Source organism: Pristiophorus japonicus, chromosome 6, assembly GCF_044704955.1.
Source record: "Pristiophorus japonicus isolate sPriJap1 chromosome 6, sPriJap1.hap1, whole genome shotgun sequence".
NCBI classification, from domain to species: Eukaryota; Metazoa; Chordata; class Chondrichthyes; family Pristiophoridae; genus Pristiophorus; species Pristiophorus japonicus.
Genome location: NC_091982.1, coordinates 102859728 through 102887318, shown reverse-complemented (window position 1 = coordinate 102887318; position 27591 = coordinate 102859728). Strand labels below are relative to the sequence as shown.

Below are 27591 nucleotides of genomic sequence, written 5' to 3'. Positions count from 1 at the left end.
TGAAGTGTAAGGCCCATACCAAGGAAAATACCACAGAAGCACAGGGAAATGCCCTCGCCGACCAGGCAGCTAAAGATGTCGCCCTCACAGGGCGTTCCTCCAGAAGAACCAACACAGATGTGCAGATTGAAAGCACTCAGGACTCTGACAGGAGACCTTCAAACAATGCAAGGAGAGTGCTCCCGAGAGGAAAAATGGACATGGATTGAGGCAGGAATTAAGCTATGTGAAGGTGGTGTCTGGAGACAAAGAGTTACCGACAAGCCAGTCGCGCCACAAGCGCTTATGCCTTTTTTAGCCCAACAGATCCACTCGTGGAGACACTTGGCCTCACAACAGATGACGGCACGGTTCCAGAAAAGCTGGTGGGGTCGGGGATTTTAAAAACATGCCCAGCTGGTAACAGACCGCTGTGTGGTCTGCCAGAAAAATAATTCTGGACCCATCACGGTAATGCTCCAACTGAGGCCCCCTGCCCCTGTCGGACCATTCCAGCATCTGCAGGTTGATTATATATCTCTTCCTTCATGCCAAGGATACACTAACATTCTTGTCATGGTCGACAGATTCTCTAGATGGGTAGAATCTGTCCCAACTAAAAGAGCCACAGCCAATCACACTGCAAAGGTCTTGTGTAAGGATTACATTCCCTGATGGGGAGTCCCGAGTAGCATTGACTCAGATCAGGGAACACACTTCACAGGTGCTGTCTGCCAAGAAGTCTGTAGGTTACTGAACATTACATGGGATTTACACTGTCCTTATCATCCACAATCATCAGGACAAGTAGAACGAATGAATCGAACTTTGAAACAACGGCTTGCCAAATATCACCAAGAAGGAACACCATGGCCCCAGGCACTACCAATAGTGCTATGTAGCATTAGGGCAACCCCGAACAGAACTACAGGTCTAAGCCCATTTGAAAATATAACAGGAAGACCCATGTCGCTGCCAGGAACTATCGATTTACGGAAAGCTGATGTTCACTGAATGAGTGACACTTTGTTATCATACTGTCAGAACTTAACCAATGCTATTAGTTCTGTTTCCCGACCGGTATCGGCAGCTTGGGGTAATCCACCCGAAGGAGGACACGACATCATTCCGGGAGTCTGGGTGTATGTGAAAAAGTTTCATAAAGAACCTTTGGGTGCCAAGTGGGAGGGACCTTATCAAGTGTTATTGACCACCCAGGCAGCTGTTAAAGTCCAAGGAAAGAAAGCCTGGATCCACGCTTCACACGTTAAACGAGCACCCATAACTGAAGCTGAAATCTAATAAGGACAATTACTTTTTGCAAAAATATATAAATTTACTGTATTATTGATTGTAGGTATTCTAGGCATAGGCCTACTTCTTACTAGCTGACCCTCTGCACCAAAGGGAAATAATAGGGTAGCAAGGGAATTACATGTAAATACCTTTTTATTCCCTTGAGGCCAGTTCCCTTGAATATCTCGGAAATGGCTGAGTGGATAATTAATCAAAACAAAACAGGCAATGCGTTTCAGGATATGGAAAACTGGGCACATAAATGGAATTCAGCAGGTTACAATCTGACCACCTTTGTACCAACCGTGCTACAATAATTCCAAACGGCCCCCATTTTTTGTTATCACTAATACAACGGGAATAGGAAGACCAGGGGAATCGGTCTGTCTGATTAGAAACATCAAGAGGCCAAAATATGGGGTATAGTAACTGCTCCCGGAATTATAACATAATCAAGCCACGGAACCGTCCAAACTGAGCCGATGTGGGAATTTTTAACGTAACGGGGATTCTGAATAAAACAGATGGAAAAGCCTGGACAGGCCCCGAAGTGTTGCTGACAAAGAAACAGCTAACATTCATTGCATATAATGGCACCTATTGGGTGTGTGGCCACAAGGCCTACCCTTGGCTGCCCCAGAATTGGATGGGATCCTGCTATTTAGCCTACATTGTGCCTTATATGTATCATATAAAGTCACTGTCGGAACATTTACACCGTCCTAAGAGAGCTATCACAGAAACAGAGAGGTTCTTTGCCATTCTGATCCCCAGGTATGGGACCACCAGACTGGCAAGGGAATCCATTAACATGGCATCTGTTGTGGAACGGGTATCCAATGATACCTCAGAGGCCCTAGTTAAAATCAATGCAGAAATGGTAGCAATCCGCACAGTAGCCCTACAGAATAGACTGGCCCTTGATTACATCCTGGCTGAAAAGGGAGGTACTTGCACCCTACTCGGAACTGAGTGTTGCACATATATCCCAGATAGCTCCGAAGAAATTACCCACTTAGCGGAGCATATCCAAAAGGAGGTAGAAAAACTTAAGCAACCCCCATCATTCACTTTGTGGAGTGGAGCCACTGAATGGCTAGGTTCAATAGGAACTTCATTGCTGGAAGGTTTAATTCTATTTGTTGTAATTATTTTACTTTTATATTGTTTGTTTATGTTGATTAAATGTTGTTGCGACCAGGCGGCTGTAGCTGCTGTCCCGCATGTGAGACACCTTGCAGGTCCCAGCATACCGTCTGACACAGGGGTATGTTATGCTTAAGGGAAGGTTGTTTACTGGCTGAACTAAGATATTGATTTGGATTAAATTGGAATAAGGTTAATTAACCTACTAAATCCAGACTTCCATTGTGGCCACGATGGAACTCGGGTTAGTGTAAATTTGTGTGGAAGCTACTAGTCCGGACATGTAGCGTAACACATCAACAAATTTTAGAAGGAAACTCTATTAACATGTATGAAATTATTTTGTAGAATGTTTAACCAGTGATACCTGATGTTTTATGATTCAGTTTGTGAAAGAATCAAAGGGGGGATTGATAGAGAATTCAAACAGGCTGTGAAAATTCACAGACAAGTCAGAGATGCTACGTGAGTGGGAGCATGTTGCATTAAGTCATCAATCAACTTGACATTTTAGGACCCTTGGGTAGCGAGCCAATTAAAAGGTTAAAAGACTATTAATTGAGCCAATAAGGTCAAAGAAGGCGAGTTCTTTTCTGTAAATTGATCCAGGTATAAGTACAGCCATTTTGACCATGTGGTCTCAGAAGGACAAAGACCTAGCTTAAAGCCAAGAAGCTTGTTGTTGCTCTCTGCGAGAAATAAAGAAATTAAAACTACAATCGGAGTTCGTATTTCATTGGAAACTAAGAGATCTAACAGAAAGTGTGCGGTTATTCACTTTGGCAGGAAAAATAAAAAAGCAAATTATTATTTAAATGGAGAGAAATTACAAAATGCTGCAGTACAGAGGGACCTGTGGATTCTTGTGCATGAAACACAAAAAGTTAGTATGCAGGTACAACAAGTAATCAGGAAGACAAATGGAATGTTGGCCTTTATTGCAAAGGGGATAGAGTATAAAAGCAGGGAAGTCCTGCTACCAATGTACAGGGTATTGGTGAGACCACACCTAGAGTACTGCGTACAGTTTTGGTCTCCTTATTTGAGGAGGAATATACTTGCATTGGAGGCAGTTCAGAGAAGGTTCACGAGGTTGATTCCTGAGATGAAGGGGTTGACTTATGATAAAAGGTTGAGCAGGTTCGGCCTATACTCATTGGAGTTTAGAAGAATGAGAAGTGATCTTATTGAAACATATGATACTGAGGAGGTTCGACAAGGTAGATGCAGAGAAGATGTTTACCCTTGTGGGGGATAGTTTCAGAATAAGGGTCGCCCATTTAGAACTGAGATGAGGAGGAATTTCTTCTCTCAGAGGGTCGTAAATCTGTGGAATTCTCTGCCTCAGAGAGCTATGGGGGTTGGGGTCATTGAATATATTTAAGGTGGAGATAGACAGATTTTTGAGCGATAAGGAATTTAGGGGTTATGGGGAGCAGGCAGGAAAGTGGAGTGAGCCCAAGATCAGATCAGCCATGATCTTATTAAATGGTGGAGCAGGCTCGAAGGGCCATATGGCCTACTCCAGCTTCTATTTCTTATGTTCTTATGTGTGGTCTAACCAAGGTTCAATACAAGTTTAACATAACTTTTCTCCTTTTTAATTCTATCCCTCTAGAAATGAACCAGTGTTGTGCTGTTACTTTTAGTGATCTGTATATCTGTACACCCAGATCCCTTTTTTCCTCTACCTCATTTAGATACATTTTTTCCAAGGATATGTGGCCTCCTTATTCTTCCTACCAAAATGTATTACCTCACACTTATCTATATTGAAGTTCATTTGCCAATTACCCGCCCATTCTGCAAGTTTATTAATGTCTTCCTGTATTTTGTCACGTCGTCCTCTGTATTAACTACATCCCCCAATTTGGTGTCATCTTCAAATTTAAAGATTGTACATCTGATTCATAAGTTCAGTCTTTTATGTCGATGGCGAACAACAGTGGTCCCAGCACTGATCCTTTTGGAACATCACTTCTCATCATTTGCCAATCCAAGTAACTACCTCAACCCCGACTCTCTATTTTGCAGCCAGCTTGCTATCCATTCTGCTACTTGTCTCCAAACTCCATATAGTCTGAGCTTAGTCGTGAGACTACTATGTGATAAATTATCGAAGGCTTTTTGGAAATCCAAATATATCTACTACATTAGCTTTGTTTATTCTTTTTGTTACTTCTTCAAAGAATTTAATAAGTTTGGTCGAGCATGACCTTCCCTTTTGGAATCCGTGCTGACTATTCTTTATTATATTTTCAGTTTCTAGATGTTTCTCTATTACACATTTGATTAAGGATTCATTATCTTTTCTACCACCAATATTAAGCTAATTGGTCTAAAGTTCCCTGGGCTTGTTCAATCTCCCTTTTTATATATAGAAATCACATTAACTGTCCGCCAGTGCTCTGGCACTTTTAGATATATATATGTAAAAATGTCTCTGCTATCTCTTCCCTAACTTCATTTAATATGCACGGATGCAATCCATCTGGACCAGGGGTTTTATCCTCTCTAATTTTGATTAGTCTATCAGTTATTTCCCCATTGCTATCGTAAATGTCTTTGTATCCATTTTGATCTCTTTTTCTAATATCATGTCCACCGTATTAGTCTCCCTGGTAAATACTGAGGCAAAGTAATTATTTAATATTTCTGCCATTTCGCTGTGAGTTTATTGTGTGTGTATCACTTAGTGGTCCTATCCCTATCCTGATTTTTCTTTTGTAACTTGTGTGTGTGTAGAATATGTTCCTATTTATTTTCAGATTTCTTGATATGTAGTACATTAACTTTCCAAAAGAATGGGGTGGAGAATGGTGAGGGGGTGAGAGCAATGAGATGGAGGGATGGAAGTGAGGGGAAGAGGAGGAAAGGTTGGGGGAGAAATGGTATGAATTGGGGGAAAGTAGAAGAGGAGAGAGAGGTGAGGTGAAGATGGAGGCAGCGGAGAGGATAAAGGCGAGGTGGACAGGAGAGAAGAGATGGAGCAGAAAGCAAGGGAGAGGTAGAAGATGGCAGAGAGAGCCTGGCGATGAGAAGGAATGAAGGAAATGCAGAGCAGAGGCAAGGGGGAGAGCAGAGAGAGAGATAAGGAGAGAGGTTGAGGATGGATGATAGGAAGAAGGGGTAGGAAAGGCAGAGAGGAGAAGAAAGGTTGAGGGTGTAAAAGGCAAGAGTAGAGGAGAAGCAGGAGAAAGACGAGAAGTTGAGAGGATGAGGATGGGAGAGATGAAGAAGGAAGGAGAGATGGATGAATGAATGAGTGGGAGGAGAGGGGAGAATGTAGGAAGGGAGAGGGAGAGGAGGAATTTGATGGGAGGAGGTAGTGAGAGGGGTTTGGAGAATGGAAAGGCAGGGGAGAAAGGAGATGGAGTGCGAGAAGGGAAGAGAAGAGTGGGGGAGGGGCCGATGACGGTCAACTTTGCTGAACTGGGAGGGTGGAGAGTAATATTGCCTCAGTGGATCCAGGATGTTCAGAGATGTTGTGTTTGCTTGTGGAGACAGTAAATTGTTGTAAGCAAGTTTTTGAGTAAGTTGGTGATGATTTTGTGACTTTTCACATGTGTAATATGTGGTGTCATTCTTAGGGTGATATAGGAGGGCGAGTGATGAATTTCCTTGCTGGAATATAGTTGGGTAGAATTTGTTTCCGATAGAATGTGAATATTTTGTGCAATACGATTGATGAATAATTAAAGTAGGAAATAACCATAATTAGAAAAAAGAAATGCAGAGAAAATTAACCGCTGAGGGAAAAGAAAAGACACTGAACTAAAAAAGCAGAACATTGAAAAATAGTGTTGACAGTATGTAGACGATGGTCATGGTGCGGGTCATAATGACGAGACACAAGGAATGTCAAGGTCAATATGGGAAGCAGTTAATACTTGCGATCCGTGATCCACATGGATGTCATCAATGGAGGTCATAGGATCATGTCTCACCAGAGGCTCATGTGACACCAATGGGTCATGTGCTCCATAGGTTCATCAATTGGCTTTATTAGGAGTGAATGAAAGTGCATTTAATCTGACGTTTCATTAGAAACTTGTTATACTCCCTATGCTCTTCCTTTATATCCCATACTTCTGTGATAATCATGACTCAGTTAAGGAACGGTTTGAGCTTTAATGCCTTAATTTTGATTTGCAATTATGAGCATTATAGAATCTGTCAAATAAAATCTACCATTACACAGAGTGAGCAGCAGAGCTGGACTGTGCTGTGAATGGAGTGTGCCGACTGTACCTCTGTGTTCTGACCCATCTGCAGTCTCACCTACGTAATAAAATGGATTGGACTGATTCAGTCAGAGTGAAACAGTGGTCCTGATTATATGACTAGAAATGACTGCATCATTCCCAATGAAATGTACTTCTAAAACACATTCCACTTTTTCTAGATCCACTCTGCAATGTCACTCTGGATGATGCATATTTTGAAATAGTGAATATAACATGGCTGCAGGTAAACAATGAAACTTGCACAAATGGATCAGAAATCTACATTCCTCACCAGGACCCAAGTGAGCAATACTGGAAGTAAGTATATTACTACAGATAACTGCACCTATAACCTGCACAGCTGTACCAGTAGATTCCTCTTGGGAGGGTCAGTTGGGTGAATGTCCTATTTAATGACAACAGGGGCCCTTTCATTAGTTAACAGCGCCCTGGTTTCTAACACTGCAAGTTTACTTTGAACAATATTTATACAGTAAAATCTTTGTTGAGCATTTTTTATTTTCTTGTTCTACAAGGAAGAGATTCACCATTAGAACTCCTAAACATTAAATGGTTCAAATTATCTGTGACTGATATCCCTTGCTCTGTGTGTTTAATTGAATAGTTTGGACCTGGGGTGGAATTTTCCCCTACCGTACATGCGGGTTAGGAGACAGGTCAGTAGTAAAAGTTGCAACAAAAGGGAGCACACCAGGAACCCGCTGTCAGCCCACCTCCTTGCGCCTTTAACTCAGGCGCGTTTGCCAGCACGGCACAGACCCGAACAGCACAAGCGGGCAACCTAATTAAGCTCATTATAACCTTGTTGCCGATCCTTAACTGTTTTTAACCAGACCTTTTGAATTTCACTGGATGACCACGGGAATCACGCAGCTCGGGAACCACGTCTGACAACCCGAGGCGGAAGCTCAATGGCCATTGATCGAGGTCATTACTGCATAACATGGAAATCCAAATAAATACTGCTACATGACACCTCATTACTTGCCTAAGGGAAAGGCCCTTGCTGACTTCATTCTCAGCACAGATTTAGTTGTCTAGAGCTTGGAAGTCTTTTCTGAAAACTCGGAAGCCACTATCACCACATTGCTCGTGACTATCACAACATTGACAGATTGGTCCTCTGATCTCTACTTGACCTGCCATCTATTACATTAGCATTGGTGCCATTTACACAGTCGCACCTTGGTCCTCAGAATCGGACCAGGACGAGCCCCACCAGCAGCAGCAGTAGCAACAACAAAAGCAGCTTTCTCCTCAACAACCTAATGCTGCACAGGACAGAGGACATCAACGAAGGGCTGCAACGTGCCGGAGGCAATACCCCCAACACAGGGTATACAGGCACAGGATGAGCTTCCTCAACGTGACTGAACAGCAGTGCCAGAGAAGGCTCAGGCTATCGTGCTCGGTCGTTGTAGATATTTCCAGTGGAGCAAGCCCAGAGGACCTGGTGGACATGACTTACCACTGGCTGTGAAAGGCACCAGCACCCATAATTTCTTCACCTCAGACTCCTTCCAGGATTGACAGCAGACGTTTGCAGCATCTCTCAGTCAGCCACCCACAGATGCATCACACAGGTCACTGATGCCATACTGACAAGTTAGCCAATTATGTCAACATTTCCACTGATGAAGCCAATGATACTGAACAGGCGCTCAGCTTTGCCGCTCTGGCTGGCTTCCCATGGGTGCAGGGCATCATCGACTGCAATCATGTGGCCATCAAGGCATCTTCACATCACCCAGGAGTGTTTGTGAACTGCAAGGGCTTCCACTCCCTCAATGTGCAGCTTGTTTGCAATCAGAGGAAGATCATTATGCATGTGTGTGCCATATTTCCTGGCAGTTGTCATGACATTTCTGTCCTGAGTCAGTCCACCCTCCCTGAGCATTCCACGCCGATAAACACACTTACTGGCTGGCTGCTTGGAGACGAAAGCTATCCACTGAAAATGTGGCTCATGACACCTTTGAGGAGGCCAAGTACTGAGGCCCAAGAGTGCTATAATGAACGCCACAAGTCCACCATATCTGTCATACAGCAAAGAATAGGCATGCTGAAAATACGCTTCAGAGGCTTTGACAGTTCTGGAGGAGCCCTTCAGTACACACATAAGAACATAGGCCCAAATTTTCTCCAGCACTGGGTACCGTTTACTCAGCGCCCAGTGAGTTTTTTGGTGCCGAAGCCCAGTTCAAAGATTCCCCAGTGTCGGGGCGCCGGCGTCTACCAGCACCAGAATGTTTGGCGCCATACATTCTGGCGCTGGTGTACCTGTAAAGAAGGTTCCCACGCCATTTCTGGGCTTGAAGCCTAGTTTCCTCCCGAATGTAAATTTTTAAACCGGCGCACAGACCCTAGTATCACTGTAGGAAAAAACCTTCAGTTGGAGAAATCCGTGCTAGCCCATTACTATCCCCAGCCGAATGGACTCCCTCGCTAATACTTTAACTTTTAGCACAATTAAAAATACTACATTACCTGTAAGTAAGTGTAAAAATAAAAATGTTAAATGAAAACAATGCTGCTCCTGTGATGTTAAACTGCATTCAGGCCATAAAATAAAAAAAATGTAAACTTTTTCCATCGATGTTTCTGGGTCCCAAAATCATCCAAAATCTTCAAAAAATCTTCAAAGATAATCCACCAGTCTCCATCTTCCGAGACATCCACCAGATTTTTCAAAGAAGCTGGAAAAATGAAGTTTTCTTCTGTGAACAGCAAGGGCAGCCTTCTGCCGTTTCTCCTCGTTGACTGCAGCTGCTGCTAGCCCCTGGCCGAAGGTCCTCCACCCACGCGGCCCCGCTGCTGTCCCAGGCTGAAGGTCCTCCCCCCATGTGGCCTCCTCCTATCCCAGGCCAAAGGTCTACACAAAGAAGACAGTGCAAGACACTCCAGGCTCATGGGAAAGCAGCAGTGATTTATAATAAAGACTGGACATTACATTATTATTAAATAATCCCACCACAAATCTTTAATGTTTAAATGGCGTGTTGGAGTACTTAGGTGTACAATAATGTATAACAATATATTTGTGGAGATATTAAATTAGCATGTTACTGTACTAAGTTGTTCATGGATCTAACAACACTGGGTCAGGGTCACTGATACATGCACCATGGTCCTGCGGTTCCTGTATCAGTGACCCAGAAAACGTTAGGATCCATGAACATCTTAGTAGTGGAACCTGCCCTGTATCATTTAAACAATATGTTCCATTGTACATGTTGTGCCCATTCCTTTATCCTATAATATGTATTAGTGCAGCATTAAGAAATAAAGTGCAGGAGTCAGGTTAAAAATCCAAAATAAATATGTTTATTAAACATTTGTACAGCACAGTTGTAATTAGCTTAACATGACTTATATTAAAACCTTCGTAACTTTAGAAACTTACAGTGGCAAACTTTATAAAAAGGCAATCAACCAGACCAACCAAAAAAACAAACAAGCAAGCCAGCTATCCTCCTCTTTAGTGCTGTGTGCCAATCCTGCCCCAGTAGATGCCACTAACCCTGCACGTGCCCGTAGCTGCAGACTTCTGCTTCCGTGGCCCCCTTATCCCCAGGTTTAATCTGTATTTCTTGCTGCTGGTTTACAACAGAGACCGAGCCAAAATGTGCCATTGTGAAAGGCCCAGGTTGCTCATCATTATCATCCTCAGCCACAGGATCAACCCTTGGTTTTGGTGCAGAGCAGAAAGCGTTCCTCGCATCAATGACAGCCTGGGTTCGCCTCCCTATTGCCGCTACGACCTCGTTCAACTGTTCCGAAAGTCTTTCCACCTGTAATGACAGTCCTCCTAACTCTGCCCTCACCCCACCAACGGCTTCCAGGAGCAAGTGCGATTGTTGGATGTTCTACCCGCTCATCCCCACAAGATGTCCTATGTTCTCCGAATCCATTGTTTCTGCATCAGGTCTACAGTGCACCCTCCTTTGATGTCTCGCAGGTGTGTCTTGCTGCGACACACCTGGACCCGCAGCCACAGACGTCACACCTAGAAAAGTCCCGTCACTTGACTCACTCATGAGAGAGCTTGGAATGCTCAAGGTGTTCATCATATCCAAATCCAAGGTAACCATGTCATCGTCGTCGAGCATCCCATCATTCTCCTGATTTGGAATTTCTGGAGTGGTGTTTTCCTGAACATTCTCTCCTTCAACTTCAGGTGCAACTTCTGTCTCCTCCTAATGCTCAACCTCTGCAAAACAAAAGATAGATGGCAAGTTAGCAGCATTGAGGAAGGAGAAGCGTAGGCAGCACACGCAGTATGTAACATTTAGCCAGCCCAGATTGTGCCATTTGCAGGGCTTTCCCTCTATTGGGAAACTGGGACCAGCTTCCATGTTGATGGTTGGTCTCCTCCTGTGACATTTAATCATCGACACTATCCTCTGCTCCACAGCTGTTAGTTGCAGCCTATTGGCGGACCTCTTCCAGTTTGTATATGCGTATAAGGTGGCCAAGGTTAGTGGGAAACTAGAAGATTGGAAAAATTTTAAACAACAGCAAAGAATGACTAAGAAAGCAATAAAGAAAGGAAAGATAGATTACGAAGCTAAACTTGTGCAAAACATAAAAACAGATAGTAAAAGCTTTTACAGATATATAAAACGGAAAAGAGTGACTAAAGTAAATGTTGGTCCCTTAGAAAATGAGAAGGGGGATTTAATAATGGGAACTGTGGAAATGGCTGAGACCTTAAATAATTATTTTGCTTCGGTCTTCACAGTGGAAGACACAAAAACCATACCAGAAATTGCTGGTCATGGGAATGTGGGAAGGGAGGACCTTGAGACAATCACTATTACTAGGGGGGGGTAGTGCTGGACAGGTTAATGGGACTCAAAGTAGACAAGTCCCCTGGTCCTGATGAAATGCATCCCAGGGTATTAAAAGAGATGGCGGAAGTTATAGCAGATGCATTCGTTATAATCTACCAACATTCTTTGGACTCTGGGGAGGTACCAGCGGATTGGAAAGCAGCTAATATAACACCTCTGTTTAAAAAAAGGGGGCAGACAAAAGGCAGGTAACTATAGACCGGTTAGTTTAACATCTGTAGTGGGGAAAATGCTTGAAACTATCATTAAGGAAGAAATAGCGGGACATCTAGATAGGAATAGTGCAATCAAACAGAGGCAACATGGATTCATGAAGGGGAAATCATGTTTAACTAATTTACTGGAATTCTTTGAGGATATAACGAGCATGGTGGATAGAGGTGTACCGATGGATGTGGTGTATTTAGATTTCCAAAAGGCATTCGATAAGGTGCCACACAAAAGGTTACTGCAGAAGATAAAGATACGCGGAGTCAGAGGAAATGTATTAGCATGGATAAAGAATTGGCTGGCTAACAGAAAGCAGAGAGTCGGGATAAATGGGTCCTTTTCGGGTTGGAAATCGGTGGTTAGTGGTGTGCCACTAGTTGGTGGTTAGGGATTGGTGCTGGGACCACAACTGTTTACAATATACATAGATGACCTGGAAGAGGGGACAGAGTGTAGTGTAACAAAATTTGCAGATGACACAAAGATTAGTGGGAAAGTGGGTTGTGTAGAGGACACAGAGAGGCTGCAAAGAGATTTAGATAGGTTAAGCGAATGGGCTAAGGTTTGGTAGATGGAATACAATGTCGGAAAGTGTGAGGTCATCCACCTTGGGAAAAAAAACAGTAAAAGGGAATATTATTTGAATGGGGAGAAATTACAACATGCTGCGGTGCAGAGGGACCTGGGGATCCTTGTGCATGAATCCCAAAAAGTTAGTTTGCAGGTGCAGCAGGTAATCAGGAAGGCGAATGGAATGTTGGCCTTCATTGCGAGAGGGATGGAGTACAAAAGCACTCTGTATAGGGTATTGGTGAGGCCGCACCTGGAGTACTGCGTGTAGTTTTGGTCACCTTACTTAAGGAAGGATATACTAGCTTTGGAGGGGGTACAGAGACGATTCACTCGGCTGATTCCAGAGATGAGGGGGTTACCTTATGATGATAGATTGAGTAGACTGGGTCTTTACTCGTTGGAGTTCAGAAGGATGAGGGGTGATCTTATAGAAACATTTAAAATCATGAAAGGGATAGACAAGATAGAGGCAGAGAGGTTGTTTCCACTGGTCGGGGAGACTAGAACTAGGTGGCACAGCCTCAAAATATGGGGGAGCCAATTTAAAACCGAGTTGAGAAGGAATTTTTTCTCCCAGAGGGTTGTTATTTGTGGAATTCTCTGCCCAAGGAAGCAGTTGAGGCTAGCTCATTGAATGTATTCAAGTCACAGATAGATAGATTTTTAACCAATAAGGGAATTAAGGGTTACGGGGATAGGGCGGTTAAGCGGAGCTGAGTCCACGGCCAGATCAGCCATGATCTTGTTGAATGGCGGAGCAGGCTCGAGGTGCTAGATGGCCTACTCCTGTTCCTAATTCTTATGTTCTTATGTTCTTATTGTGACCGTTCTCGGTTGATCTGTGACACCATCTTCTGCACAGATGAAAATGGAACTTTTAAAGAGAGGGTCTGTCATGTTTGTAACCTTCACATAACTGTAACCAATATGTAACAACACTGTACACTGTATACAACTGTGAAATACACACCTTGACCACAGGGGGTGAACTTGTGGGAGACACTCCTCACCTGGTCAGCCAGGTTCTTAAAGGGAGGTTCCACGCAGGCTCAGCACTCCTTGTTCCTGGGAATAAAGGTGCAGGTCATGTAGTGACCTTGTCTGCAGTATATGCCTTGTGTGACTTTATAGTACAATGCAGAGACACCACATTTGGCGATGGGAAACAGGAATCAATGACTCACGAGAATGGCCACCGGTAGCACAGATGAAAGGTAATATGTTGGTGAGGACTGGGACGATTTCGTTGAGAGGCTCCAGCAGAGCTTTGTCACGAAGGACTGGCTGGCAGAGGCAGCAGCCGACAAGCGAAGGGCGCACCTGCTGACCAGCTGTGGGCCTAAGACGTACGCGCTGATGAAAGACCGGCACGCACCTGAGAAGCCGGCGGACAAAACCTTTGAGGAGCTCAGTAAACTGATCGGTGAGCACCTCAAACCGGCGAACAGCATTCACATGGCCCGACACCGATTCTATTCACACAGACGTCGGGAGGGACAAAGCATACCGGACTTTGTTGCAGACCTTCGGTGTTTGGCCAGCCTCTGTAAGTTCATTGAGGGCATTGGTAATGCCGGGATTTTCAGGAAGCTTATTGAGACCAAGGACTTGACTTTGGAGAGGGCAGCCTTGATAGCTCTGACCTTCATGGCAGGGGAAGAGGAGGCCAAGATAATTTACGTGAGCAGCCCTGGTTTCAACGTGGCGATGAACCAGGGAGTTATTGTTATAAAAGCAATACAGAACCCCGCAGGCAGGCAAGAGCAATTCGACACCGCCCAGGCAGGCAGGCAAGGGCAATTCTACACCGCCCAGGCAGCAACAGATTCCAGGGTGGGACAGCAACAGAGACAATGGCAGGAGGATTGACAATTCACACCATCACAAGGGACAATGCATCCTGGGATGGGACCATTGACACACAGCAACAGAGTGATCAGGAGTAAGCAAAGAGACAATCAGAGAGGAAGGCCTGGTCACAGTTCCTTTGTCCACAACAACCTCAGCTCATGCTGGAGGTGCGGGGGCAGACACAATGGGAAAACCTGCAGGGTTCAACATTTTATCTGCAGAAGCTGCAATTTCAAGGAACATTTGGCCAGAATGTGCAGAAAACCCAGAGCGAGGTTAGTTTATGAGGCAGAGGAACCAGACGAAGAGTCTGCAAGGCAGTTGGATGCTTGGGGCACAGCCATGGACGCTGAAGTCCAGCGGGTTCACGTGGCAGACATCCACAGCTCATACACTAAAACGCCGCCTATGATGATGAAAGTTCTATTAAATGGCATCCCGGTACACATGGAGCTGGACACAGGAGCTAGACAGTCACTTATGAGTGTCCAACAATTCGAAAGACTATGGCCACTTAAAGCTAGCAGACCCAAACTAGAACGCATTGAGACGCAATTACGAACGTACACCAAAGAGATCATCCCAGTGCTCGGCAGTGCAAATTTGGTAGTCACACATAATGGATCAGAGAACTGGCTGCCACTCTGGATTGTCCCGGGGAATGGTCCCGTGCTTCTGGGGAGGAGCTGGCTTGCCGAGATGAACTGGAAATGGGGGGATGTGCACGCCATTTCATCTGTGGAGCGAAGTTCATGCCCACAGGTCGTACAGAAATTCGAATCACTATTTCAACCTGAGGTCGGGACCTTCAAGGGCACCAAAGTAGTGATACGCATCACCCCAGATGCCAGACCAGTGCACCACAAAGCCAGAGCCATGCCGTATGTGATGTGTGAGAAAATTGAGAGAGAGTTGGACAGGCTGCTAAGGGAGGGCATAATATCGCCTGTTGAATTCAGTGACTGGACAAGCCCCATCGTTCCTGTCCTTAAAGTGGATGGCTCGGTCAGGATTTGTGGCGACTACAAGGCCACCATCAACCGAGTGTCACTACAGGACCAATACCCGCTTCCGAGAGTGGAAGACCTTTTTGCCACGCTGGCAGGTGGCGAGCTGTTCACCAAGTTGGACCTCACTTCAGCCTACATGACCCAGGAACTGGCCGAAGAATCCAAGTTACTAACCACCATCACTACGCACAAGGGGCTATTTGTATACAACAGGTGTCCATTTGGCATTCGTTCAGCGGCCGCTATCTTCCAAAGGAACATGGAAAGCTTGCTTAAATCCATTCCTGGCACAATCGTATTCCAAGATGACATCCTAATCACGGGTCGAGACACCGAGGAACACCTCCACAACCTGGAGGAGGTGCTACGCCGACTGGATCGAGTAGGCTTGCGACTAAAGAAGCCCAAGTGTGTGTTTTTGGCCCCAGAGGTTGAGTTTTTGGGCAGGAGGGTTGCCGCAGACGGGATCCGGCCTACCGAATCTAAAACGGAGGTGATCCGTCATGCGCCCCAGCCCGGCAACACATCGGAGTTGCGGTCTTTCCTGGGACTCTTAAACTACTTCGGGAACTTCCTGCCGAACTTAAGTACATTGTTGGAGCCACTACACGTAAGGGTTGCAAATGGTTTTGGAGGAACTGTCAAGAATGGGCTTTTAATCGGGCACGGGACCTGCTTTGTTCTAATAAGCTGTTGACCTTGTACGACCCCTGTAAGAAACTGGTTTTAATGTGTGATGCATCATCCTATGGGGTTGGGTGTGTGTTGCAGCAGAGTAATGATGAGGGCTAACTTCAACCTGTGGCTTATGCCTCCAGGTTGCTCTCCCAGGCAGAACGGGGATATGGGATGGTTGAAAAGGAAGCACTCGCATGTATCTATGGGGTAAAAAAGGTGCACCAGTACCTTTTTGGCAGAAGGTTCGAGTTAGAAACGGACCACAAGCCGTTAACATCCCTGTTGTCCGACAGCAAGGCTGTCAATGCCAATGCGTCAGCTTGCATACAGCGATGGGCTCCCATGCTGGCTGCGTATGATTACACCATATGGCACCGGCCAGGCACCGAAAATTGCGCTGATACGCTCAGCAGGCTCCCACTGACGACCACCGAGGGGGCGCGGAGCAAAGCGCGGAGATGGACATGGCCGTTGAGGCTTTCGACACCGCAGGCTCCCCCATCACAGCTCGCCAGATCAAAATCTGGACCAACAGAGATCCCCTCCTATCACTGATAAAGAAATGTGTCCTAACTGGGGATTGGGCATCCGCACACGGAGCGTGCCCCGAGAAGGTCAGACCGTTTCACAGGCGGATGGACGAGCTCTCCATCCAAGCTGACTGCCTACTATGGGGCAGCCGGGTAGTCATGCCCCAGAAAGGAAGGGAAGCTTTCATCAGGGAATTCCACAGCGAGCACCCAGGCATCGTGCTAATGAAGGCCATTGCCCGGTCACATGTATTGTGGCCGGGAATTGATTCAGACCTGGAACACTGTTCGCAGGTGCACGACGTGTGCTCAGCTGGGCACTGCCCCTAGGGTTGCCCCCCTCAGCCCGTGGCCCTGGCCCACCAAGCCATGATCACGCATTCACATAGACTACATGGGCCCGTTTATGGGAAAAATGTTCCAGATTGTTGTCGATGCATACTCGAAATGGATCGAGTGCATCATATTGAATTCGTGCACGACATCCACCACTGTGCAGAGTCTGCGCACAGTATTTGCGACCCACGGCTTGCCAGACATCCTAGTTAGCGACAATGGCCAGTGCTTTACTAGCTATGAATTCCAGGAGTTTATGTCGGGTAATGGTATCAAACACGTCAGGACAGCGCCGTTCAAGTCGGCTTCCAATGGCCAGACACAACGTGCGGTTCAAATCATAAAACAGGGCATGCTCCGGATTCAAGGACCCTCTCTTCAGTACCGCCTATCGCGCCTCCTGCTGGCCTATAGGTCCCGCCCGCATTCGCTCACGGGAGTTCCGCCTGCGGAGCTACTCATGAAACTCACACTTAAAACGCGGCTGTCCCTCATTCATCCTGCTCTGTCAGACATTGTTGAGGGCAAGCGCCAGTCCCAAATCGAGTGCCAGGATTGCAACTCAGAAATCAATGACCCTGTATTCGTTCTCAATCACGCATTGGGACCCAAGTGGCTTGAGGACACTGAAATAGGCAAAGAGGGGAATAGGGTCATAGTGGTCAGACTAAACAATGGGCAGATATGCCGCAAACATCTGGACCAGGTAAAGAAAAAGTTCAGCATGGACACTGAGGAACCTGAAGAAGACCATGGGATGTCAACCACACCTCTACCAGTGAACGAGCAACAAGGACATTCAACAGCATGCACAGTCCCTGCGGCCAGCCCGGACAGGCCGATACCAACTCAGGCGACAGAGACGCATGACACGGCTCAACCACCAGAGCCACAACTGCAGCACTCCATGAGAGAGCGTTGACCGCCTGAAAGACTCAATCTTTGACCCAAAGACATTAGGGGAGAAGGTGATGTCATGTTTGTAACCTTTACATAACTGTAACCAATATGTAACAACACTATACACTGTATACAACTGTGAAATACACACCTTGACCACAGGGGGTGAACTTGTGGGAGACACTCTTCACTTGGTCAGCCAGGTTCTTAAAGGGAGGTTCCACGCAGGCTCAGCACTCCTTGGTCCTGGGAATAAAGGTGCAGGTCATGTAGTGACCTTGTCTGCAGTATATGCCTCGTGTGACTTTATAGTACAGTGCAGAGACACCACAGGGTCCTTCTGAACACACACGCACACACACACACAAACACACAGACCACATTTACAAATGTTATTGCATAAATATACATAGGCTTAAAAATCCACATAAATGTAAATATAACTTATTGCTTACAGTCACTGCTTCTCTAATGTCCCGCCACTTCTTTTTCAGCTGCACACCGGTTCTCGGGGTGATGGACATTCCATCAAACTCAACTGCGACCTGGTCCCAAACGTTTTAGAGTACAGAGGATTTAAGTTTCTTTCTACCGAAGTTCCCCTGTTTTCACTAACTTTCCATCTACTCGCAATTAAGTCGACCAGGGGCTCAATTTCTTCCACGAGAAATCTCTTCGCCCTTACTGCTTCCTCTTCTCTGGCTCCGGCTCCGCCCCTTTCGCATTCTCTGTGCCCTTCGATTGCAGCCATCTCATGATCGAAGCTGTATTTCCTACCTGCAAATCCACCTCTGCCACCTATGGATTTCCAATGGTGATCCACAGTCCCCACACGTGCTGTTTTTTTTATACATTGTACACGCATGCACAAGTCTTTTTTGGTCACATATGCAACGTACATGCGAAGTGATTTTTTTTTTCTTTGTGCATGCTCGTTGTCCATATGCAATTACTTGCCCTTTTTTTTCTGGAGTGCATGTGCTGTGCGGTTCTGGCGCACACTGGAAGCCACGCCCTGCGAGTTCAGCTCGGGTAGTGCCGGCGCCAGAAGGTACGCACGGTGAGACAAAACTTTGTTTCTTTATTTTCAGCACTGAGGGGCCAAATTAAAATGGGCGTCCAGGTAAGTGAGCGCCATTATTTTTTATTGGGGAAACTTGGGCCCATAAGAATATAAGAAATAGGAGCAGGAGTAGGCCATTTGGCCCCTTGAGCCTGCTCCGCCATTTAATAAGCTGAACTGATCATGGAATCAGCTCCAATTCCCTGCCTGCGCCTCGTAACCCTATATTCCCTTATCACTCAAAAATCTGTCTATCTCCACCTTAAATATATTCAATGACCCAGCCTCCACAGCTCTCTGGGTAGAGAATTCCACAGATTTATAACCCTCTGAGAGAAGAAATTCCTCCTCATCTCAGTTTGGAATGGGCGACGCCAAAATCTAGATTTCCCTATGAGTGGAAATATCCTCTGCATCGACCTTGTTGAGCCCCCTCATTATCTTAGATGTTTTAATAAGATCACCTCTCATTCTTCTGTACTCCAATGAGTATAGGCTCAACCTACTCAACCTATCTTCATAAATCAACCTCCTCATCTCCGGAATCAACCTAGTGAACGTTCTCTGAACTGCCTCCAATGCAAATATATCCTGTCTTAAATAAGTAGACCAAAACTGTACGCAATACTTTAGGTGTGGCCTCACCAAAACCCTGTACAGTTGTAGCAGGACTTCTCTGCTTTTATACTCCATCCCCCTTGCAATAAAGGCCAACATTCCATTTGCCTTCCAGATAACTTGCTGTACCTGCATACTAACTTTATGTGTTTCATGCACAAGGACCCCCCAGGTCTCTCTGTACTGCAGCCATTTGTAATTTTTCTCCATTTAAATAATAATTTGCTTTTTTATTTTTTCTGCCAAAGTGGATAATCTCACACTTTCCCATTGTATTCCATCTGCCAAATTTTTGTCCACTCACTTAGCCTTTATATATCCCTTTGCAGATTTTTTGTGTCCTCCTCACAATTTGCTTTCCCATCCATCTTTGTATCATCAGCAAATTTGGCTACATTACACTCGGTTCCTTCATCCAAGTCATTAATATAGATTGTAAGTCATTGAGAATCCAGCATCGGTCTATGCAGCACTCCACTAGTCACTGTTTGCCAACTGGAAAATGACCCATTTATCCCGATTCTCAGTTTTCTGTTAGTTAACCAATCCTCTATCCATGCTAATATATTACCCCCAACCCCGTGAGCTTTTTTCTTGTGCAGTAACCTCTTATGTGGCACCTTATCAAATGCCTTCTGGAAATCCAAATGCACCACATCCACTAGTTCCCCCTTATCCACCCTGCTCATTACTTCCTCAAAGAACTCCATCAAATTTGTCAAACATGATTTCCCTTTCTTAAAACCATTCTGACTCTGCTTGATTGAATCATGCTTTTCCAAATGTCTCGCTACTGCTTCCTTAATAATGGACTGCAGCATTTTCCCAACAACAGATGTTAGGCTAACTGGTCTATAGTTTCCTATTTTTTGTCTGCCTTCTTTCTGTCTCTCTTAATGTCCAGACCCCTTTCACACATATCCCCCCATTCTACTTGTCTCGCTGATTTCTCCCTCTCTGTTAATCTCCATCTTTAATTCCCTCCAACTCTCGAACTCCATTTTCTTCCTATTTTAAAAACAGAAAATGCTGGAAATATTCAGCAGGTCAGCCAGCATCTGGAGAGTGAGAAACATTTCAGGTCGATGACCTTTTGTCAGAACAAACATTGATCTCACCCTTAAAGCTGATATGTAGTTACACATGTGTAATTACATAGCACTTGTGTATCAGATATGATAATGGCCCAGAAATCCTGGTTTCTCCTTCCCGCAGGCATTCGACTGGATTCTATAAAAAAGAAGTGCACCTATCTGTTCCTGCTGCGCCCACTCGAATTCCCAGTCCTGAGGCCTCCACTGACTGCGCGTCGCAGCACATGCACATCAGGACATGCGCAGGGCTGGAACTGCTGTCACATGGCTCTGGGCAGCCAATCAAGTTAAAGTATGTTCTCATTCATAATAATGGGAACTCCGTAAGTTGGAGTTCCCATTATTATGAATGAGAAACCCCTGTCTCCAAACCCACAAAACATTAATAAAAAAATAGAAAAAATGCACTACATATTTAACATCAATTTAAATTAAAGTTATTTATGTATTCAAATTTTTTTTAATTCCGATTATTTTTTAAAAGTTTTTTAAATTATGCTTTAAAATAAATTTAACGTTGTGAGCAGGGTTTTCAAAAATAAAATGTGTTTTTTTAATTTTATTTTTTATGTTTTAAGTGTGTTTTAAAACTCTTACGCCGGTAAAAGTAGGCTGCTTTTATCAGGCGCAAGAGTTTTCAGGACATCAGCTGGGCAAGATATGGGTAAATACTACAATCTTGCCCTTGCAAATGTCCTGGCTGCTGAGATACGGAGGATCTGTCAAGCTCCAGCTTGATAGATCGGAAAAGCTGTTTTTCAGCACATACGCTGAAAACCGGTTTTTGTAATGCTTTCTAATACTCTGGTACGGACCCGGGAGGTCGGAATTTTAGGGCCAATGACTTCTGAGAGGGTACCAGGGTAGCGAAGGGTTTCTTAGTGGTGATCCGGTAGAGCAAGTGGTTCTTACTTGCTGTAAGGAAATCAAAGGGTTTGTCAGAGTACCAAGGGGGCATAAGGGCTCTACATGGCTATCACAGAGTGTATAGGACTCTCAGGTATCAGAGAGGGTAAGGGGACTCCAGGCATATAGAAACATAGAAAATAGGTGCAGGAGTAGGCCATTCAGCCCTTCGAGCCTGCACCACCATTCAATATGATCATTGCTGATCATGCATTTCAGTACCCCATTCCTGCTTTCTTTCCGTACCCCTTGATCCCTTTAGCCGTAAGGGCCATATCTAACTCCCTTTTGAATATATCTAACGAACTGGCCTCAACAACTTTCTGGGGTAGAGAATTCCACATGCTCACAACTCTGAGTGAAGAAGTTTCTCAATCCTTAGACTGTAATCCCTGGTTCTGGACTTCCCCAACATCGGGAACATTCTTCCTGCATCTAACCTGTCCAATCCAGTCAGAATTTTTAATGTTTCGATGAGAGCCCCTCTCATACTTCTAAATTCCATTGAATATAAGTCTAGTCGATCCAGTCTTTCTTCATATGTCAGTCCTGTCATCCCAGGAATCAGCCTGGTGAACCTTCGCTGCACTCCCTCAATAGCAAGAATGTCCTTCCTCAGATTAGGAGACCAAAACTGTACACAATATTAAAGGTGTGACCCTCACGAAGGCCCTGTACAACTGTAGTAAGACCTCCCTGCTCCTATACTCAAATCCCCTCGCTATGAAGGCCAACATGCCATTTGCTTTCTTAACCGCCTGCTGTACCTGCATGCCAACCTTCAATGACTGATGTACCATGACACCCAGGTCTCGTTGCACCCCACCTTTTCCTAATCTGTCACCATTCAGATAATAGTCTGTCTCTCTGTTTTTACCACCAAAGTGGATAACCTCACATTTATCCACATACTTCATCAGCCATGTAAGGACTGCAAACACCACATGCTTGCACCGGATCGCAAGCATAATCTCCACATGAGGGAGAAGAGGGAAGTGGATGGTCATGGACTCACACTCACAAATCAACCAGGATGAACAAGGCCAAGGTTACCGGCAATGGTTTTTGGAACTGGGGGGAGAGTGAGATGTTATGTATTGTCCAGGTACATTAAATGTATAAGTACAATGGTGCGCCACAGATGGCGCTGTGGTGGGAGACCTGAAAGTACCTGCAAGACAGAGTATAAAAGGCTGCCCACCACACCTGAGAGGCATTCTGGAGTTGCACAATAAAGGACTAAGGTCACAGCAGTTACTACAACACCAGACTGTGTGGAGTCAGTGATTTGAGTGCTACATACATCACACAGTCTACAGCTAGGCCTTCCAAGCCAAGAGGTTGGTCAAGGGCGTGCTGCAAGGCCATCCTGTAGTCTCTGGTCCTGACACTCAGCAGCCTTCCACCTGCCCTGCTGCAGCTACAGGGACCACACTACGAAGGAGCAGTAGAATAGATAAAGGCATTGTTTAGATATAAAGATTTGCACAAGGGTGATTTGTAAATTGATTTGTTGTTTATCAATTGTGGTGAATGTTATGCGATAACATTTGATTTGGAAGTTTTGATATTTGGCAGGGTCTCTCATTTCAGTGTTGGGGCTGTGCTATGGAAAGGGAAATTGATGTGCTGACGGGGATGTCCACAGTAACCGGGAAGTGGGATGGGATTCAGTGGAACCGAAGTCTGATGAGACGGTCGCGGATCATCCTTGCAGAATCACGCTTAAGTGGCTACCTCCTCCGTCATGTCTGTTGCTGCTCCTCGTCCTCCTCCTCATCCTGCTCCTGAGGTGGTGCAGCTATGCCTGGGAGCAGTGGCTGTGCCCTCATGATAGCTAGGTTGTGCAGCATGCAGCAGACGACTACGAAAAGTGAGACCCTGTCAGGCGTGCACTGGAGGATTTCTCCCGAGCAGTCAAGGCAGTGGAACCATTGCTTGAGCACTCTGATGGTCTGCTCAATGATGTTGCTGGTCACAGCATGGCTCTCATTATATGAGTGCTGCGTAGGAGTGTTGGGGTCGCGGAGGGGAGTCATGAGCCAGGTGGAGAGCGAACCAGCCAGCCGCAAGCTTCATGTGGTGGCTGGAACAAAGCTGGCAGGATGAATGCATCGAGGCGGCTGCCAAAATAGTGGGCATTGACAGTGTGGATTCTGCGTGTGTGGACGCACACCAGCTGCACATTAAGTGAATGGTAGCCTTTGCGGTTACGGAATAACTCAAGATTGTTATGTGGTGCCCGCAAAGTGACATGGGTGCAGTCAATGGTGCCCTGCGCCATGGGGAAGCCCGCTATCCTGACAAAGTCACATGCATGCTCCAGCTGCTTCTCACTGGTCATGGAGAAGGAAATGTAGTCCCTTCTTCTTCTATACAGTGCATCTGGGATCTTGCGGATGCAGCGATGGACGGCAAACTGCGCGATGTTGGAAATGTCGCTTGTTGCACACTGGGAGGATCTGCTGGCATAGAAATTCAATTCGATGGTCACCTTGACTGCCATTGAGAGAGCCCTCCTCACCCTGGTCTGAGGCCCCAGGTCTGGATTAGGAAGTGACAGAGCTCTGTAACTATGTCCTTGCTGAAGCGCAGCCTTCGCACACCCTATTCCTTGGTGAAACTGCTGGAATACCCCAGGAGGGTAAGGTCTCCTGATGATAGCCCCATTGGCCCTTCTACTGCTGGCCACATTTTGCTGTTTTTCTCTCTGCCTAAGTTGCCGCTGATGGTGACGTCGGAGCGCGAGGTCCACTGCCAACACAGCCTCATTAACCAATATAAATATTGCACTTTCAAAGTGTCCGCAATGAAATTCACCAATCTTTACCAGCTAGAACACTCCTTCAACTGCAAATCGGTCAAATCTTTGCAAACGGCTGTCTGCCTATATGGAACAAAGCAGCAACCATTATTGGCTGACTAAAACTTTACCCGATGATAGCGCCTTTAAAAAGCGCTCCTGCGGCTGACATCCGGCTGAAATAATGCCAGCTGAAGCTGTCGGTGTCAGCGGCAGATGCTAAACCAGGGGGCAAGGGCCAATTTCTATACCTTGGTGGCACCGTGGTGCTGCTCATGGTGATGATGTCAGCATCGCCAGGCGCATCCGAGCGGGGCACTACATGTTACTACCGCCACAAAATCCCCACTGAATTTAGCAGGTGCCGCTGTTTTTGCTGCGCTCGAGCGGAAATCTATTTGCGCCCTGCTGGGGGCACTAAGAGTAGTCCAATTTCTGCCCCTATGTGTTCTAAATATCAACATTCATAGACAGTTACTCATGTGTAACTATATAGCACTTTGGAACAGAGAGGGTTATGGCTTCTAAGAGGGTATAAGGGTAGACAGCAGAAAATAAAGCCAAACTGAATGGATATTGCCCCCATGGAGAGAATGAAAGTAACGAATGGGGTCAGACTGGATATTTGGCAGTGCTCAAGGTTTCTTTTCATACAGCTCAGTTTTGTGACCTGGAAGCTTCTGCTTGTGAGAAGTAAAGCACATATTGCCCAATGTCGGGCTCGCACCCAAGACCCTGTGATTAAAGCCCGCGATGATCTGGATGCCCCCTCCCCCGCTCCTCCGGCAGCCAGCGATGTTGTGGACCCTTCTCCCCACCCCCTCCCCCCATGCTGGTCCCAGCCCGCAATCGCAACCATTTTCGATGCCCCCCATTCTACTCCTCTGGCCAGCCTGTGATCTTTTCGCAACCCCCCGCTCCTCTGGCTGGGCCCCATACGATCCCTCCCTCAATCCTCTCTAGCTGAGTGCTGTAGGCCTAACCGCCTGGAGCCAGCTAGCCTCTCAAGCTACCTGGCTACGGGTGTGAAACAGGTTTCCCATGCAAATCAGGCTCTGTTGTTAAATTGAACAGCGCCTGCGGGAAACCTGTTCCCCGGGTAACAGAATGCCTTGGAGACCCTTCGCTCCCAACCAGCTTTTCCCATTAAAATTGAGCCCAATTGTATCCAATAGTTATTGTGTGTAATGAACAGTACCCTTATATAAGATGCTTTCTGTTTTATTTAGTAACGTTGCTTTACACCGTACAAATTCAATGGATGAGACTGGGGAGATAGTCTGGTATTTAGCCCTCTCGGTTTCTGGTCTGGCTGATAGTTGGGGCAGCGCTATCTAAAAGAATCAAATCTTCAGGAAAGGTAAAATGATTGATAAATATAGTTAAAACTCTGGTGACAAAGCACAGATTTCTGTAACAATTAAACTGGAATTTATAAATCATTTGTGAAGTGGACTGGTTTATCTCACAGGTGATGTTAACAGTGACTCTTTGGGGAATGTGAGATGCACAATTTATGAGCACTGCAGGCTTGAGTGAGATCTGAAGATCTTTCTCCTGATTGAAAGAACAGCATTTCCCCAAACTCCTGAAATGTGCCCCTCATTCTAAGGGTTTCAGTCGCTGATAGAGTTTGGGGTGAATTTCCAATTGCGCTGGAAGGCTGGGCAGGGCTGGCTAAGTGATTGAGCAGATTAGAGTCATGGTTTTATTTGAGTGAGATGTGATTTGTCTGTACAATGAGAATGGCAAAGAAACCCGAGGAGTAAAAGTGAGGAGTTAAATATATTCATTGCACTCTGATCTATTCTCCTGTTTAAATGTGTTACTTCCTTGTTTATGAAATATCAATGTTAGAATAATATTGTGCTATTTAAATTCAGTTCAATATGTAGCTCAGTGCTAAATATACCCTTCATGTAGTTATTACTCCTCCAATTGCCTTCTGTTTTATTCTCTGCATTGATTACAATCCTATTAGTTTTCTATTCAATTGGATTCAATACTGTAAATGTTGTAGCAGCAATACAGGAAAATCTAACAATCTACTCTCTATGGTCAGATGGTGTATTTTACTACAACATTCCCTTATGTGGTTCTGATCATACTTCTGATCCGAGGAGTTACCCTGGAGGGAGCCTATAAAGGAATTGAATTCTACATTGGAAGCAGGTCAGACTTCTCAAAACTGGCTGATACTGAGGTAAACACACCCGGATAATCCACAGAATTTCAGCTGTAATTTTCAGTCAAATTGTTTAATGTTTCACTTTTTCAGTACTTAGAAACATAGAAACATAGAAACATAGAAAATAGGTGCAGGAGCAGGCAATTCAGCCCTTCTAGCCTGCACCGCCATTCAATGAGTTCATGGCTGAACATGAAACTTCAGTACCCCCTTCCTGCTTTCTCGCCATAACCCTTGATCCCCCGAGTAGTAAGGACTTCATCTAACTCCCTTTTGAATATATTTAGTGAATTGGCCTCAACTACTTTCTGTGGTAGAGAATTCCACAGGTTCACCACTCTCTGGGTGAAGAAGTTTCTCCTCATCTCGGTCCTAAATGGCTTACCCCTTATCCTCAGACTGTGACCCCTGGTTCTGGACTTCCCCAACATTGGGAACATTCTTTCTGCATCTAACCTGTCTAAACCCGTCAGAATTTTAAACGTTTCTATGAGGTCCCCTCTCATTCTTCTGAACTCCAGTGAATACAATCCCAATTGATCCAATCTTTCTTGATAGGTCAGTCCCGCCATCCCGGGAATCAGTCTGGTGAACCTTCGCTGCACTCCCTCAATAGCAAGAATGTCCTTCCTCAAGTTAGGAGACCAAAACTGTACACAATACTCCAGGTGTGGCCTCACCAAGGCCCTGTACAACTGTAGCAACACCTCCCTGCCCCTGTATTCAAATCCCCTCGCTATGAAGGCCAACATGCCATTTGCTTTCTTAACCGCCTGCTGTACCTGCATGCCAACCTTCAATGACTGATGTACCATGACACCCAGGTCTCGTTGCACCTTCCCTTTTCCTAATCTGTCACCATTCAGATAATAGTCTGTCTCTCTGTTTTTACCACCAAAGTGGATAACCTCACATTTATCCACATTATACTTCATCTGCCATGCATTTGCCCACTCACCTAACCTATCCAAGTCACTCTGCAGCCTAATAGCATCCTCCTCGCAGCTCACACTGCCACCCAACTTAGTGTCATCCGCAAATTTGGAGATACTACATTTAATCCCCTCATCTAAATCATTAATGTACAGTGTAAACAGCTGGGGCCCCAGCACAGAACCTTGCGGTACCCCACTAGTCACTGCCTGCCATTCTGAAAAGTACCCATTTACTCCTACTCTTTGCTTCCTGTCTGACAACCAGTTCTCAATCCACGTCAGCACACTACCCCCAATCCCATGTGCTTTAACTTTGCACATTAATCTCTTGTGTGGGACCTTGTCGAAAGCCTTCTGAAAGTCCAAATATACCAC

At 45.5% G+C, this 27591-nt stretch overlaps 1 pseudogene; it reads left to right on the top strand.

Moving 5' to 3' along the window:
- Window positions 1-27591, top strand: part of LOC139266149 (sodium- and chloride-dependent neutral and basic amino acid transporter B(0+)-like) — a 185667-nt pseudogene that overhangs the window by 133002 nt on the left and 25074 nt on the right.